Raw genomic sequence first — 15,466 nt, forward strand, 5'->3', positions numbered from 1 at the left:
GGACAAGAGCAGACATTTTTCAAAAGAAGACATACAAGCAGTCAACAAACATATGAAAAAATGCCCAATATCACTAATCATCAGAGAAATGCAGCCCAGGTACAGTGGCTTATGCCTGTAATCCCAGCACCTTGAGAGGCCAAGGTGGGTGGATCACTTGAGGTCACGAGTTTGAGACCAGCCAGGCCAACATGGCGAAACCCTGTCTCTACTGAAAACACAAAAATTAGCTGGGCATGGTGGCAGGTGCCTGTAATTCCCAGCTTCTTGGGAGGCTGAGGTAGGATTATTGCTTGAACCTGGGAGGTGAAGGGAGGTTGCAGTGAGCTGAGATGGCACCACTGCACTCCAGCCTGGGTGACAGAGCAAGATTCTGTCTCAAAAAAAAAAAAAAAAAAAAAAAATTAAAACCACAATGAGATACCATTTTACACCAGTCAGAATGTCTATTATTAAAAAGTCTAAACATATCCCATATTGGCCAGGATATCGAGAAAAGGGAATGTTGCCCACTGTTGACAGGAATGTAAATTAGTACAACCTTTATAGGAAACAGTATGGAGATTCCACAAAGAACTAAAAATAGAACTACCATTTGGTCCAGCAATATTACTACTAGGTATATACCCAAAGGGGAATAAATTATTATATCAGAAAGGTAACTACACTTACATGTTTATCACGGCACTATCCACAATAGCAAAGTTATAGAATTAATCTGTGTCCATCAACAGAGGACTGGATAAAGAACATATGTGTAAAGGTAAACTGAGGCTGGAGCCGAACCGGGAACGAAGACACAAGGCAAATGGCAGTGAGAATAGCCTTTTATTAGGGCTTGCGGGGAGGTTCCTCGCTCCAAAGGCGTGGGCGGAGGAAGTTGCGCTGAGGGAGGAGGGTAGGGGCCTTTTATAGCCTGAGAGGTAGGGAAGCTGGTTGTGCAAACAGGGCCTGGGGGGTCTTGAAACTCCTAGGGCAGGAGTTGAGTAGGGTCACGAGGAAGAGGTCTTTGGAAACTGTTAACCGAAGCTGCTGTTTAAGAACTTGTGGAATGCAGGTGAGCTGCCGGTCATGGGGGCGTGTGGTTGCCCAGCCAGGACTCTGACGCATGTAAGTTTGCGGGTGTGTACAAGGGTGAAGAGAGTCTTTAACAAAAGGCCTGCTATGCCGAGTAATGCCACCATGTTGGGTCTAGATTCCTGCCTAACAATATGGTGTATATACACCATGAAATACTACTCAGCCATATAAAAGAATAAAATCACGTCTTTTACAGCAACATGGATGAAACTGGAGGCCATTATTTTAAGTGAAATAACTCAAACTGAAAGTTCAATGCTGAGTGTTCTCACGTATACATGGGAACTAAACAATGGGCACACATGGACATACAGAATGGAATAATAGACATTGGAGACTACAAAACATGGGAGAGTGGGAGGGTCTTGAGGGCTGAAAAATTACCTATTGGGTACAAAGTCCAGGCTTCAGCATCATGCAATATATGTGTGTAAGAAATTTGCACTTTTACTCACTAGATATATAAAAATAAAAGATTATTTTTTAAAAAAAGTTGAAAAAGAATGGACATACTGAAAAAAAACTTTCCCGATCTCGTGGACCTTCAATTTATAAAGATCATTACACTTTTACTCAACCCAATTTCTTCTACCCAAAATCAGACAGGAAAATGCTTGTGTTACTTTTCTGTTCACTAACAAACCTGAGGTATAGCCTCTGACTCCTAGGATGTGGCCCTTTAAGCAACCACAACTCACTTCATAGAAGATGTTCATTTATATGTAGTTAATTAAATTATATTTTTGTGTTTATTATGGGATTTTCTGTTTTACCTAGGTTTTTTAGTCATTTTTCCTAAAAATATATATTGCCCATAAAATACTTTATCCAAATATTTCCTCAAATTCTAATGATTGACTGTGACTATGGAAGGCTTTCTTTTCTGTTTCTGTTAACACTTGTTCAGTAAATTGTTAATAAGCAATTTGAGAAAAGTGATTAGCCATTTATTTGGATAACTATGATTTTAGTTAGGATAATATTTGAAGAGTCAATCATTTTTTCCAGTAGCATGAACAGATCAGTAGCTCAGGCTAGGGACTATTTCCTCTATTTTAGTATTTTGCAAACATGTTATTCTCCTCATTAAGGATTAATAGGCCCCTTTAATATCTTAGAAGAAGTGGGCCACTGTCAGAAACAAATGAGAAGAACCAGATTTTGGTGGTTCATGTTTATGTGTGTGTGTCTGTGTGTGTGTGTGTGTGTTTATTTGTTGTTCATTTAGTTTCAGAAAGAACAGACAGTATTCTTTATTATTGATTGATGAACATTTTGGTCCAACATAAATCATTGATTCATCCATTAAAAAGTAGTTGTGTTTACTACATAATGCTCTTAAATCAAATGAATATTGAATACCATACGGAGCAGAAACTTGTCATTGATAAGCCTTCTATTTGGATGTATACAATGAACAATGTCTTATTACAAACTGCTTCTTAAGTCAGACTCAGAAAAAGTAGCACAAAAATCACATTAAAAATGCCAACAATGGTAGTCATTTACAGTGCATTTTAATGCCTTATGTCCCAAGTAAGTGTTTTTTCCTTTCTTTTCTTCTTCCTTTTCTTTCAATAGTTTTGTGACCTGAAGTAGTGTATTTCAGTTAAAAGGCAAATAATAGTTTTAGTGAGCATTTGCATTTTAAAACTCATGCTTAAAAAATAAGTTCATTGGAGTTTCTCTCTAACCTAATCCTCAGGGCCAATTCTATGGGATTTTTTTTTTTAAATAGGTAAAACACTGAGTAAAATAAATAAGCCATTGTCCCCCCTCCCCCCCGCCCACCGCATTTGCCTTTCTCAAAACTTGATGGAATTACAGGTGTTGTGGAAGGGGAAACAAAGAAGGTTAAAATTATAGCCTTTGTGAGGAACAAAGATAAGCTTTGTTGCACTGGTTTAAAAATACAGGACTTTTTTTTAAAAGATATAATAATGGCAAAACATTGTAGAAATATTTTCTAACCACATAACTGGTGAGTATGAAATAAGCTGATATGTGATTTGTTATCTGTTCCTCAGATATAATAATCATTTATTTTATGGTTATCAATATAAAATAGAAATTGCCCTGCAAGTCCTTTAAAATGAATACCAAGAAACCAGCATTTTTGAGTATCATTACCAAACAAATCATTTTAAAATGTAATGGAATAAACATTCTATTATGTCAATCTATCTCATGTTAAATTGGAAGGGAGAACCTGTTTTTTCTTTGGCAGGAAATAGTTGGACGTTGATAAAATACGTATTGTAATATATCTTTGCTGCTTGTATTTTCTGCATGTATGGAGTAACACCTACAAAAAACTAATCCAGGCTTTATGTTCTCCATGTAAAATTCCATTTAAAGGGAAGATAAGCAATGAAATATAATAGTATATAAATTGTTTTCCGGTCAAATCTCTGATTTCCTTAGGCTCAGAATATTTGTTAATGGCTTCATATGAATGTGTTTTGTACTGTACACGATTTGGACCTTTGGTGATCTCAGGATCAAAGCATTGCCCATGAGAAAATCTGACTACCAACAGTGCATATATTTTAGATGTTATATATATATATATATATGTATATTTGTATATATGTGTATAAATATCATATATAAATATATATGTTCATATACTTTCATGTGCTTCAACACATCAGTCTTCCAAAAATAGTAAAACAACTTCTAACAACATTTCCCCCAATAACAAATGTATTTCAAATATTAAGTAAATTAAAACAATTCATCAGCTCTCATCAATAATGCTGTATCCCTGTGACTCCAGTCCAGCAGCAGTAGCTGGATTTTCAAAGGTTTTTGAAAATTATTTGAAGGTAAATTGTGCAACTGGAAGATACAAGTTTATCTTCAGATTTGAACCTGGTCCATTTTAAATTTCAACTTTTTCAGAGAAAAAAATTAATGAAGTAATTCCTCGCTTTGTGGTGCATATGGGTAGAGGAATGTCTAATCCAAGTGTACTCTGAAAAACCAAATACATAAATGTAAGTGAAGGACAGCCTCTAGGATTAAAGTGTGGTATATATAAAGACATTTTTCCTTTTCAAAGTTTGCCCTCTAATTAAAGAAATATAATTTGTTTCCTTTTTATTCCTGTTTTAGTTTTCTTTTGTTTTTTGTTCCTTTGAAGTTGATTTCCACTTTGGAAACTGGAGAAGAATAAAACTAGTTTTAGTTAAACATGGAAAATTTTTTTGCAGGTAACTTCTAATATATAGGCATTTCTGTTTATATATCCATAAGATCGAGGTTTCTTGGTTTCTTTCTTTTACCATACTGATATTATAAGAGTTTTTAAAAAACAGTTCTGTCTTTTAGAGAAAGCAGTTTTCTTTTTAGTCATATTTTCTAAATTCGTCATGCAAAGAAATGTCAAAAGAAAAATAAAATTTGCATTAAGAACCTTTTTCTTATTTTTGATAAACTATTTGAGCCATTTGTTTTATATTTTTGTGTAAGACATTCCTTTAGGGTTAAATTAGCTTTGAAAGGGCGTATCTAATCATAAAGGCAACCTTCAATTAGGAATTTTATTTGCACTCCTTTGACCTTTATTTTATATTTGATTGTCCTGTTTTCTTGACCTGGTGCCTCAGCCATTTTACTAGGTCTATGACCATGTGAAGGTTGATAAACACTTCTAAGCTTCAGTTTCCAGTTTCCTCAGCTGTAAAAAAGAGATAAAATTATGATATCATGCATGTAGGAATATAAACATGATAAATTCCATACGTGTATGTGCAAGTGCCATATATACATATAAATGCATACCATGCGTATGTGTGCATATATGTATATATATGCATACATGTAAATGTACATGTGTATATATAGTATATGTATATGTACACACATAGTATATGTATAGTGTGTGTGTGTATATATATATATACATGTCTCTTGTTCATTTAGACCTCATAAGTCAAATGTGGAACCAAATATATTTACTGAAGAAAAGCTGAAAGTTTTATACTACCAATATAAGGTCATATAAGTGTCAATATATAGGCATGCATATAGTATGTATATATACATATGTGAATATAAGTGTATATATCTCTCTCTCTCTACACAAATAGTGTGTATTTGTGTGCTTAGATGCTGTCATTATAATTCATTTATTTTTCTCAGTTTTGTCTCCAATCTTTTTATTACTATGATTAATAAGTGTTTTAATTAAATCATTAATAAAATGCTCCAAATATGTCAGACTAAATGTTTACTTCACCTTTATTGAGAGAAAGAGCATGACTGCTGGTACTGAATTGGGGATTTCAGTTTTAAAAGATTTTTCGAGGAATTTGAAATTACAGCGAATTGTGATCTGTTCGAATAGACAAGAAAATCTGGTTCTTTTGTAGAGAAATAAAACCTTCAACTTTGTGTAGATTTTTTCTTTTATTTTTCTTCTTTTTTTTCTTTTTCTTTTTCTTTTTTCTTTTTTTGCAAATTGAAAGGACAACATGGATAAAGAGATGAAAATCAGATTTTTTTTTTGAAATCAGAAGATGGGAAATAGTAAGGATCCTTTTAGATTGTCATTTAAAATTGAATTACATTCTCATTTAAATAGAGAAAGCTTAGAAAGTAGCCTACAGGAATTCCCCCTAAGGCTGAAGCCAGACATTCTTTGCTGATTTAGGCCCTTAATTAGGCATAAACTAATCATGCTGTGAGCTCTAGAGACAAGATGACACATAATTGTTAGTGCTAATTTCTTAATTGTTAGAAAGTGATACTTCAGTACATGCTTCATCCAACAAGAATGATCTGTAGTCTGGCATCTCCTCTCTCCATGTGTCAACAATTTACACTTATATTAAAGAAAGAATACTTAACAATACACTTAATTCTGTTTATAGTGTCCTCAAAACAAATTTGATTTTAAAATATAACCCCCTTTCACTAATGGAAAGATTGATGTGGCTCTTCAGTACTGAAAATGGGAAATTCAGTCAACATGTATAAAATGATTTATATTAACTCACCAGTGCTATATTATCCAATGGCAAGTTCAAATGGCATCAGAGGACAAAAATGTCTATTGGATACATCAGCCTTCTAAATTTGTTCTGTACTTACATTGTCTCAAAGATAAAAATTAGAATAATAATTAATTATGATTAGTATTAATTCATATTTATTTTATGCTGTGACTTTAGTTGAGGTCAAGAAATCAAATACATAGTATAGATCCGTATTTCCTTCTTTTGCAAAAGACCTGGATTTCAAGGAGGGGTGGTAGTTATAATAAGTTTACTTGCATTTACTTAAAGAAGTAATAGAAAATGTAGGGTTAAAATTCTTGGAAATGACAGTTGAGAAAAGGAACATAATAGGGGAACAAAAAAATAAGAATGTCAGTTTTATGTTGTTGTTGTTGGTTAACATACGATGAGGCCTTTCTCATAGGAAGAAAGCAAGAAACAGTTCTTTTGCCTCTGGTTCATTTAGACTTCGTAAGTCGGAGCCAAATATATTTACTGAAGAAAAGCTGAAAGTTTTATACTACCAATATAAGGTCATATAAGCTCCAATATATAGGAATGCATTTTCTTCCCTTCTTTATTCTCTCTTCTCCCCTTCTTGTGCCACTGAATGGACTTCAAAGGAAGAAAAGAGGATAGCACAAAGTAGATTTGTATATTATTCCAACATTAAAAAGAAAAAAACAAAATTTAAGGCAATGTTATTAGTAAATTTTAGTACATTATGGTTTGCAAATATTAAAATTGTTGCAGTTTTCTTTTCAAAAGTGATTTTAGTGAGTTTTTTCTTATGCTATTAGGATAAGTGTGCATACATTTTGTGATACACTAATGTTAAAGTGCACGTTGAGAATTATAACAGCAAGAGCTTTAAAAGTCCTGAGAAAAATAATTTCAACTCAGCTTTCAGCTCCCAAAAAAGCCTGAGCACAGCTTATGCTCCCAGGACTGGGGATGCAGAGATGATTGTCTCTGTGCTGCCACCAGAGGCTGACGGTATAGTGAGAAGACTCTTCTCCAGGGCAAATAGTCGTGTGGACCCAGCAAGACCTATGGGTGGTGAGGGAGCAATGGATAAAGGAGGGGCACTTGTGTTTGGATGTCTGTCTTTGCTGAAAGCACAGCTCTGAATGTCCTCACAATGTGTTCCACCCTTTTCCTAACCTTCTAACAATGAACTGTGTACATGAAAACATGTTAATTTCAATATCTATATTTACTACCATTCTAATAATTTACCACTGATTCACAATTTTTTATTAGAAAGATTGTAATTTCATTCTTGACGGAAGTCCAGTGTAAAGATATTTTAACGTAACAGTCTTACAGTATTGACACATATGAGTTCACTCTAATTTGATCCCAATTTATATTTTCAAAAACATAGTATCCTGGCCAGGTGTGGTGTCTCATGCCTACAATCCCGGCACTTTGGCAGGCCGAGGCGGGCGGACCACGAGGTCAGGACAGCGAGACCATCCTGGCTAACATGATGGAACTCAATCTCTACTAAAAGTACAAAAAATTAGCCTGACGTGGTGGCATGCGCCTGTAGTCCTAGCTACTCAGGAGGGTGAGGCAGGAGAATTGCTTGAACCCGGGACGCTGAGGTTGCAGTGAGCCGAGACTGTACCACTGCACTCTAGCCTGGGCGATAGGCCAAGAATCAGTTAAAAAACAACCAGCCAACCAACCATAATATCCTCTCCTTTATATTTATTTTTTAAAGGTCAAATACTCTGAATATTCCAGTGATCATGTTTGAGATGACGAGTCTTTCTAAAATGCATAATTAGACATACGTAGGTAGCTCTTATGATTTGATAGGAAAATAATCTGTCCCTAATTTTCATAAGTTCTTGAAAGTATTTATAAGCATTAGTAATATTTGTAATATCAAGTGAAATGAAATATGCCAGGTTTTAGCCATAGTATTAGATCACCAAATTCTAGTTATCTAATCAAACATATTCCTATCTGATAAAATTAATAAACCAGATAAATTAATGGAATTAAAGTGTAAACACTGTGAAAGCCTAGGTATAAACAACAAAATGTGTTTCTGGAAGAGTAGCTAAAGAAAAACTTAGATGTCATTAGGTAAAATACACTTACAGTTTTAAATAGCACGATGTGTCACATACTAATACTCTATAGAACTTGAACTTTCATTATGAATAATATTTATAATAAATATAGAAATGATACCACAAGATTTTTCTCTCCAAAATAGGTGAATGTGGTGTGTGTGTATGTGTGTGCGTATGCCTACTATAAGTTATAACAAGTTCATTCAGGTTTTATAAATAAAGCAATAATGTGCATAATAATGATTTGCAAATATGTATTAATTGTGTATTTATGCAAAACTCTTTACTAAGTTTTCATTTATTGGAACCACTTTCAGCACTACATAATTAACTCTATAACCAACTAATTCAACTAAAATGAGATCTGGAAAAATCATCTTTGCATAGCTTTACAATCTGATTTTTGAAACTACAGTAAATATAAATCCTATTTACATTATTTTACAAATCACAGCACTGTTCAATTGCATTATTAACCTTTATGTATTTGATTTTACATTTAAAATCTATTACTCCATTAATTGTTGACTGGCTTCAAAATTAGCCAAACAAAACCCAGCTATTATTTTACCTTCAGGACCCCAGAGTTGCACTGGCTAGTAGAGCAAATTATAATAACTACAAGCTTTCTAGAGAAGCCATTTTAATTCAATTTGCTTATACTTAATAAACATTTCTTGAACAGACCAGGGCCTGCAAGCTGCTAAAAGAATAAAGATGGGTCTGTTTTAATCCTTATCTGTAAACATGTTTGAAACAGTACTGTCAAAAGGAAAGTATGATGCTGGAGGATTGTTAAAAAGTGCAGCAGTTTTCTGCCTCTGGAAGTGAAGACTGGATTTTAACTTTGAGATAAAGCCCTTTCTGCAAGATAAACAAAATTGTCAAGCGCTTTTTTCATTTAGGTGTAAAACAAACACCTACTCATTTTTCCTAAGGTTCTTCCCCAGTGCAGATGGTGAGAAATAAGTTATATGTTCAATTTCATGGGGAGGATTGGGTGCTTCTGAAGTTTAGAATAATTTTCCTTTCTTACATTTGTCATTAGAGCCCCCAAAGCCTAAAGATGACTAATTATTCTTAGTATATACTTTTAACTTTTTGTCATCGGTTGCCACAATGATCGGAAGCTAAAACCAATCATATCAGTGATGGTCAAACTTCTTTTTATCTCATCACTTACAGAAGCTGAATAAAAGACAATTGTCTTTGTTTGGGTTCCCTTTGAAAAAGATCCTGAGAAAAAGTTTTAAATACAAGTACATAGTTTATTTGGGAAACCAAACCAAGTCTGAGAAATACCAGAAGGAGATAAAGACATGGAGCATGGAAGGGAAAAAAACAAGAGGGTGCATATTGGAATCAGTTACCAAAGAGGGCAACTGGAGCTCAATCCTGTTGGCCAAATCTGGGAAACACTAAAGAAGGTACCTTAGAGGTACTCTAGGAAAGAGAAGCTGAGATGTTTATCCTTAACATTGAGTCCCTTATTTGTTGAGAGCAGATTTAGGGAATATTAATTCTTGGCACTTCTGGTATGCCCTCTGTAGGAGTCAGATATGAAGAGCAAGAAAAAAAAGCCTTCAGACCAAGAGGATCACAGTATACACAGCAAGCAGCCTAAGAAAACACGAAGACTAAAGGGACCAAGAATTGAATGCTGAGTAAGAAAGTGTTTTTTTTTTTTTTTTTTTTTTTTTTTTTTTTTTGCTGTCAAACAGGCACCTCCATCTAACACGGAGTTTAGGAAGGCTCTTGAAGTGAGGAAATGGGGCAGAAGACATGTAGTAGGACTTAAACCCAAAAGACTTTCTAGAGAAGATGTTGCAATTCCATTTGATTACATGTAAACATTTCTTGAACAGATCAGGGCCTGCAACATGCTAGAAGAGTAAAGATGGGTTCATTTTAATCCTTATCTGTAAACATGCTTGAAACAGTAGTGTCAAAAGGACCCATATCAGGAAAGGAAAATCTCTGAATGTTTCAGAGGAGCTGACAGTTATCTGAGTGTGTTTGTTATTGAAGCTCTGAATTAGCCGGAGATGATGTGCTGTGTATGTGCTGTGCTTCATTTGAGATTATAGTGTCCAGGGGCTTCTCTTTTGTACGTAAGGCACCCATCTGAGGATTCTGGAATTTGCTGTCTCTGCTTTGTGTGTGCCACGCTAGTGTCGGGATTATGTTTCCAGTTAGGTTGGCCCAAGTATCAGCAGACTGGGTGGCCCACACAGGGTTTATCAGATCAGTGCCAAGAGACAAAATAATACCAGTTTTGAGAATTATTATATTAATTTTGGGCAGCATCTGGGGAATCAGACATATTCTCATTGATAGTAAAAAGTGAATAAGTATTTGCTCTACAGTTAACTAACAGGGCTTAACAATTTTGTTTATCTTGCAGAAATAAGGGTATGGCAATTGGATTTGAAGGAAAATGGTGTCGCTACAATTAATCATCATGGGATTTGGAAGACCCAAGGAGAAAACTAGGTGAGTTTTCCTTAGTCCTAATTATATGAGTTCTAGAAATTAAATGTTGTAGTGATAATGAAAGGTCTGTCCATGTTGTACAACTACAAGATGTAACAGAGGTAACTACTCATACATAGAGACAGATTTACCAAGGTTGGGCCTAAAAGTATATGATTTTTTGGCCTCGAAACTTGGCCAAGAGAGATTAAAATTGTTGTGAGATTAATAATGGGAAGGAAGATGAGGGTATGAGTAAATGTCTAATAGATATATCTATACTCATATTAATAAGAAAATTTAAAAGATACACTTTTTTCTCGTATATTTATAATTCTAATTATATAGATTAGGAAATGACAATTCCTAAAATCTAGAGATAAAAATTTAATCCAAGGTTGTCAGATACCAAATCTGAGACTATACAATATACCACACTGACATATTAGATTGACTCAGAAATCACAACAGCTGCATTTATAATATGCTACCAGTTTAATTAACTTTGCACTATTAATAGTTTCTGAATTAGGAGAACCAGTGGGGCCAATGAGACCCTGAGCTTGTCAGCAAACATTCCCGGGTCAGACACCCATGTGTCCTGATTAAAACCACAATTTGTGTAAAATACTTTCATTCAGAGAGAGGGGGCCTCAAAAGACCTTACTTAATTGAATGTTTAGTCAATTAAATGTCCTCCTGATCCATGCAGTCAAAACATTTAATGGCAAGAAGGAAAATCATTTCTCATTTCTAAAACTAGAGAGTATATTTTTAATGTGAAAGGTTATTTAATTTTACCGTATTAAAACAAATGAGGGCCAGTGGTTTTATAATATCAACATATTTGTTTACATTGTAAAGGGCTATTTACAATAAAAGCAATTTTATATTACATGTTAGTTTTTGTTTCTGTTTTCAGAAAAAAATGTAAACTAAAAGAAAAAAACAAACACAATTGTATTTCAAATAAATCTTAATCAAACTGAAAAGAAAAGAAGCGAAAATCTAATCCAAGTGGTTTATGAATACATTTAAATCTTTAGGAGCGTGTTTTTGGGGAAAACTGCAAAATCTTTTTTGTTATGTGGGCAAAGCGATCCTGAAACTAGGATGTATTATAGGACTAAGCAAATGAGTAAATATATTGATATTATTGAGAGTCAGAGTTCTCACTATGAAAGAAGTGGCATTTAAATAAGGAATGGGGAAGGAAAAAAAGAATTCTGTGAGGACAAATCATATTAAAGGTATTGGTGTGGGCTCATGATTTCTAATATGTGTGCATGTGTGTTTATATACATATGTATGTGTATATATGACATGTATACACATGTACTACAATATTTTTTTTTCCTCAAATCCACGTTTCTTTCATAGAGACTCAATGCCAAGCATTTAATGCAGTCTGCAAACTTATTCCTTGGAACAGTCTGGTTCTAGCACTTTCTTAAAATTTCTTTATCTATCTATATATATTTTCTTAAAGCCAACATCGTGTAAATTAAAATCAGTCTTTGTTTCCTTATTTCTTATTTTGAGTATATGAAATATGTTTAAATGGAGACAGGGCAAATACTGATATATGTTGCATGAGGTGCAAATGTGTGGTCCATTTAACACAGTGGTTCGTAGTCAGGTTATTTTGCCCCTAGGGAACATGTAATCATGTTTAGAGACATTTTTCATTGTCACAGCTAGGAGTGGTGGTGGTGTTGGTATCTAGTTGGTGGGGGCCAGAGATGTTGCTAAACATCTTACAATGCACAGGATACTGCCTCACCCTCACTCCCACCCCACAAAAAATGAGCTGATCCAACATGTCCACAGTGCTGGAGTTAAGAAATCTTTATTTAACTGAATAGAAGAGACACTATTAGGATTATTCGGGCAGATTTGATTTTCAAGTAGATACAGAACTATAACTTACCGAATAAAAGTCATATTTTTGTTTTGTAAACACATTTTTGTGACATTTCAGCATTGTCTTTTATCATTAAAACCTGTACTGTACAGATATTTACAGAACAACCATGATTGTCACATGACAATAGTGCTTTCCATTTTAAACAACTTTTCTCTTGCTTTTCCTATTGTTTTCAGAACCATCTAAAGTATGACATTTAGAATTAAGGTTTTAAAAAATTACTCTTATTTCTCATTCATTTTTGAAGTTTCCCACTTCCTATGTGATGTTGGGGGAATGTTTTTGTTTTTCTCATCTCATATAGACGTTCTCAATTTAGGATGTATATTGGAATAATCTGGGGAGTCTTTAAAAAAATTCTAATGCCTGGGTTCACTCCCCAGATATTTTTATTTGTTTGATTTGGGATGATGCCTATTTCTAAGACGTCTTCAGGTGATAATAACATTAGCTAAATTTAAGAAACACTAGTATATTCTTTTTAGCTAAATTTATCAATGAAAGTTAAGCATTTTAATTATTGATGTGCTTCATTTAAAAAATGATCATGAGATCAATATAAAATAATACACAGTGAATAGATTGTAAGAAATTAATACTTAACTACCAAGTGGGCTCTGCTATTGCTCCAAAAAAATTATTTCTATTAGCATATCCTCTTCCTCCATCACCTAAATGAATGTTGGGATGCTCTGACAAGACTGAGTTTATAAAAAGGACCATAATTTTCATTTATCTTCAGCTGTTATCCTGATACCTACTGGCTATCAATATCCTGAAACTTATACACCACTGCAAATTAATCTATGAATCCTTAACATGTTCTGGACTATGTATGTGCTAAGCACTTTATGGCATCATGTCATCTAGTTCTCAACAAAGCTCAGTAAGCAAGTGATTATTTGCTTCCTCTACAGTTGAGAAGAATGGCTTCAGACACAAAAATCCACCTTGTCATTCAAAGCTAGTAAGTGGCAAACCCAGAATTTGAACTCAAGTGAATGTTTCTGAAAAGCCATGATTTTAACCTTTGTTGTGCATGCTCGCCATAAGGGGACTACTTGATGCTGAGTCATACAAAGACCACAGGGACCCATGAGGAGGGAAATGCAGAAATGGACAGGATATGAAACATCTTCCTGCCCCATGTTACCATCCTGATCCCCCTGCATTTCTTTTATTGCTTAATTTTGCAAGCCCTGGTTAGGGAGGCTGTTCTATGTGAAGTGCTTCAGTAGAGTTGACCTTTCTCTAAAATTTATTTTCTTTACGTTTTCTTTTTGTAGGGAGAGTGTCTTGCTATGTTACCAAGGCTGGCCTCTGTCTCCTGTCCTCAAGCAGTCCTCTTGCCTTGGTTTCCCAAAGTGCTGGGATCATAAAGCCGAAGCATCCAGCCTGAGACTAGTTTGACTATGTTTAGGGAGATCATCCATGCAGAAAATACCAGGCAGAAATTTCACAGCAGCATCCTTTGGGAAGGTGCTACAGACCATGGTTATAAAGAAAAACATGCCTACCAATAGATCAATAGAATTATTGGTGTAGCGCCCTTCTTTTCTTTGTTGTTCTGTTGATTACACTAGGAATATAGTGACTTGGGCTCTTTTGTTGTAAGTAACTGAAATAAACTCTGGGGAACTGGTAAATTTAAGCAAATGGAACATTTTTAAAGGGTATGTTGGAAAAGAAGGCTGAAGAACCAGGCTTGGAAGAAATAGCTACCAGGCAGTTGCCAAAAGTCTTCACAAAAGAAATCACTTGACAGTTTCACCTGAGATCCACTGCTGGAAAAAATGAATACCATTTTTTTTTTGTCCTTACATTAGTTGAGAGTCAAAATCTTAGGAGAGAAGTTCCAATTAGCCAGATTTAGGAAACACGTTTCATACAAGGGCAATGAGAAGGTGAATGACAGCATCTGGTGGAAGAAACTTCCTCTTTTCATGGGATGAGGTTAAAATTGCTTAACTTATTCCCCACCGAGATTCTATAAAAATAATATAGACTAAGCACTTACCCAAAAGGAATAAGGATATACACAAAAATGGCAAATTCACAATATGGGGTGTCAGCAGAAGGCATTGTACAACAAAGACACAAAATAAAATATTTCACATCAGATTTAGATTCCCTTTTTTTAAAAAAATAGAAAATCCTGAAATACTAGACCCGCACATCCCCTCAGGACAACCATCTGTTGGACTGGAAAAGAGGCTGCTACCTCTAGATCGACATACATTTTCCAGTTCCCCATAGTCCTCACCGCTCTTTATTATCTCACACCTGGCCCCTTCACATCTTTCCAGTACTTCTATGGTCTCTATAGTCCTAGGGGTTCTTGAATTATCCCATGAAGGCTCTCCAGGAAGCTCTCTTTTATGGTTGATAGCCAAGAATAACTTCATCAAACTTGGAAAAAAATCAAACACTTCTGCCAAGAATTACTATATTAGTTGCAACACCTCTGCTGGATCTGCCCTGTTCCCTCACCCTTCTTTCACTGAGGCCTTGTCCACATTTCCAGAAATGTTGAAATCAGCATATTCAAATCTCTTTGCCTGAGATGCTGCTGAGAAACCACACATCTTAGATTAAGAAGTCATGTTACTATGACCTCTTCTGGAACTGAGCTCTGAACAAGGACACTACTTTCTCAGGACAAACACTCCCACAAAACTTCTTTAAGCTCTGTGTTTTCCCTCTCTGTACTGTCTCTTTCTGATTCACGCAGTTTTCATCTTTCTACCAAACTTCCAGTTCAGTTCTTAAAGTAATTTTCGTCTGACCTGTAGGCTCCTTAGACTTTGACATTGACCTTTTTCCAAAAGGAAAGCCAGAATTTTCTTTCTCAATCTAGTCCTTGGAGAAGCAGTAGTTTCACACAAGGCTATGAA

At 34.8% G+C, this 15,466-nt stretch overlaps 1 long non-coding RNA gene across 1 annotated transcript; it reads left to right on the top strand.

Moving 5' to 3' along the window:
- Nucleotides 1-1,079: 1,079 nt before the first annotated feature.
- LOC105492206 (uncharacterized) lies at nt 1,080-14,686 on the top strand. The gene is made up of 4 exons (XR_011623076.1): nt 1,080-1,110; nt 9,724-9,837; nt 10,578-10,666; nt 13,859-14,686. It is a non-coding gene; the product is annotated as an uncharacterized lncRNA (long non-coding RNA).
- Nucleotides 14,687-15,466: the final 780 nt, after the last annotated feature.

Source organism: Macaca nemestrina, chromosome 5 (genome assembly GCF_043159975.1).
Source record: "Macaca nemestrina isolate mMacNem1 chromosome 5, mMacNem.hap1, whole genome shotgun sequence".
NCBI classification, from domain to species: Eukaryota; Metazoa; Chordata; class Mammalia; order Primates; family Cercopithecidae; genus Macaca; species Macaca nemestrina.